The sequence below is a fragment of the Cydia amplana genome, chromosome 19, assembly GCF_948474715.1.
Source record: "Cydia amplana chromosome 19, ilCydAmpl1.1, whole genome shotgun sequence".
Taxonomy (NCBI): domain Eukaryota; kingdom Metazoa; phylum Arthropoda; class Insecta; order Lepidoptera; family Tortricidae; genus Cydia; species Cydia amplana.
The window spans coordinates 12,254,224-12,257,723 of NC_086087.1; positions in this window are offsets into that span (position 1 = coordinate 12,254,224).

A 3,500-nucleotide genomic window follows, 5' to 3' on the forward strand; every position below is an offset into this window, starting at 1 on the left:
TAGGGCTCTATTGACACTAAACCTGAAAAATAATATTAATCTTAATTTCGCGTATAATAATTAAATTAAATAACATTGACTAGCGAGCTCGCAAAATAAATTGAAAGACAAAAGACAAGACAAGACAGAATAGACTGAATAAAGTAGATTAGGTGCGTTTAAAAGATAGTTACAGAATGTTAAAAGTCTACTATTTTTAACTTTCATATTAATGAAAAAAGTAAATTTTACTATTATTAAAAATAAAGCATAAAAATTAACAATATCAACAAAAGTGCATACTTTAATTATTGTAAAAGGAAATTTTGAAGGGAGGAAGGAATGGGAAGGAACAGGAAGGAATTTAACAAAAACAACAAGGTACCTTCGTACATGCTCCGTGTTTTTTTTTTATAGTATAATTGGACGTTGATCTTATGGTTCATCCATTTGTTACTAGATATAGTTTAAAATAAAATAAACTATTCAAATTCAAGATAACAAAATAAAAAATACAATATTGTGCTATTCTAGGATTATTTCAGGAATTTTATTTTATAAAAAATACCAACAGCTGATTGTAGTCTATGGTCACCTCTATTTATTATGGCTTGTGTGGTATCTCTTTCTCTCTCGTTATGTTATGTTTCTGTCCCGGTCTCTCGTGTTTTCGCTTATTGTTCCGTCCGTGCGATGGTCTTCAATTTGATAAAGTTACGAAAATTTCGCTTCTTTCTGTTTTCCCATGTGTTTAGTTTCTGTGTAAATTAACCCCAGGACTTGGATTACTGTGCTACATTGCAGGACGGAGCTCAAGTAAGCAGGTAAGCAGCTATTACGCATTGAATTTGGTCTTACCAAGTGACATTATACATCTTTTTGACAACCTTGAGCTATTGAATGAAATAGGGTATTAATCAAATAGATTTTTATTTTCTTTGTTTGATTTTTGGCGACTTCTTGCCGTTTGTGAGATAATTTTCACGGATTCTAGCGTGATTTAGCAGTGGAACAACTTTCTCTGACTTTCAATGAGAATCTACAGCTGATGTTTAGCTACCCACTAAGCAGAATGAAAGAATTTCCAGTTCTAATAGGTTTCCAATGACTCCCACCAGATTTTTTAAGAGTTTAAACTTAACTTACGTTCAGAAAATGGTCTTATACTCTCATTATCATCTAATAGTACAGTATGCTCATCTGCATTGTCATTATTTTTAACAACATAAGAATCAAATTGTGATTCTTTATTGGATATTGACGTTATGTCACAGTTTTGTTATTGATTATTTAGTAGGTACACTTGAGAAGGACAAAGTTTTTAAATCAATTAACATTATAATAAGGTTTCTGTAATATATATATAAATGACATCACATAGGAGGCTTGGATGACATAGAGTCGAATTGTGTTAAATAAAATTCAAGATTTTTTTTATTAGTTTAGTGGGTTAATCTCAACTCTACCTAAATACAGTAAGTATATGGCATAACTACAATACTATTGGCTCTCTCAGCTGTAGACCTTGCGAGCATAACTTAAAACTGAATAAAATAAATATATAAGTCTCCGCCATTGTTAAAACTTTCCCAAAACTCAAACGACAAAAAACCTATTTAATCATCTAACTGGCTCACAAAATGAAATATGAATGGGTTCTTCTGAACCCATTCATATTTGTGGGTGTTGCGACCTGTAAAGGAGAAGATCTGGACTTATAAAAAAAAAAATTATAGGATTTTGTCACATAGTTATGATGTCACCCCCGTACTGAGATCAAGTAATAATGTAGTAGTGTAGCATTACCTATATCACTAAAGCTGGTCAACCAAATCTTGTCAGTAAAAAAAGGCGCGAAATTCACATTTTTTATGGGACGATATCCCTTCGCGCCTACATTTTTCATATTTGCCGCCATTTTCTACTGTCAAGATTTTTGCTGCTAACACTTGGCCAATTGGGTGAATCAACTTTTTCTTGTCACTAGTTGCCATGGTTACGGTCTCCTGGGTCACTCTTAAAATACTAGTTATTTCGTATTTAAATGAACCAAACTTGAATTTTTTGGTAGTTATAAGGCCTTTCTATAATGGGACATCTACTTAGCACGTTTGTAGAACATGGTATCAGCAGCTCTTCTAAGAAACTATGCTACTATTGTCTCCTGGCTGATGGGACAGAATAACAACAAGAAATAGTTGATCGACCCATTTATATTAAACACACACTGTGATAAAACAAGCAACAACGGTTGCACTCCGGGAGTGCCGATAGAAGTGAAAACTCACCTCACTATGTTCTATTTATTTATTATATATTATTATCATTCTCAAATCAGATCACTCTTTTTCATTGACATGTTTATTTACATACTGCCATGACAACGTCAAATTATTTGAACATATACTAAAAATCGTAATTAGATTCCAAAAAAAGCGGCCAAGTGCGAGTCGGACTCGCCCATGAAGGGTTCCGTATTTAGGCGATTTATGACGTATAAAAAAAACTACTTACTAGATCTCGTTCAAACCAATTTTCGGTGGAAGTTTACATGGTAATGTACATCATATATTTTTTTTAGTTTTATCATTCTCTTATTTTAGAAGTTTCAGGGGGGGGGGGACACACATTTTACCACTTTGGAAGTGTCTCTCGCGCAAACTATTCAGTTTAGAAAAAAATTATATTAGAAACCTCAATATCATTTTTGAATTCCTATCCATAGATACCCCACACGTATGGGTTTGATGAAAAAAAATTTTTTGAGTTTCAGTTCGAAGTATGGGGAACCCCAAAAATTTATTGTTTTTTTTTCTATTTTTGTGTGAAAATCTTAATGCGGTTCACAGAAAACATCTACTTACCAAGTTTCAACAGTATAGTTCTTATAGTTTCGGAGAAAAGTGGCTGTGACATACGGACGGACAGACAGACGGACAGACAGACAGACAGACAGACAGACAGACATGACGAATCTATAAGGGTTCCGTTTTTTGCCATTTGGCTACGGAACCCTAAAAAGTAAGACAATGTTGCCACTTTTTACTAGCGCGTCTTGTATTTATGTAAAAATAAGTAAATAATACTACTTTTTTAAATCGTAGGAGTAAAATTACCAATAAATAAATTATCTTAGCGTGTTTATTTATAAAAAGGAATTTACTATTTTACAAACAAATTATTGCAGTGGCAACATTATCTTACTTTTTAGGGTTCCGTAGCCAAATGGCAAAAAACGGAACCCTTATAGATTCGTCATGTCTGTCTGTCTGTCCGTCTGTCCGTCTGTCCGTCTGTCTGTCCGTCCGTATGTCACAGCCACTTTTCTCCGAAACTATAAGAACTATACTGTTGAAACTTGGTAAGTAGATGTATTCTGTGAACCGCATTAAGATTTTCACACAAAAATAGAAAAAAAACAATAAATTTTTGGGGTTCCCCATACTTCGAACTGAAACTCAAAAATTTTTTTTTCATCAAACCCATACGTGTGGGGTATCTATGGATAGGTCTTCAAAAAT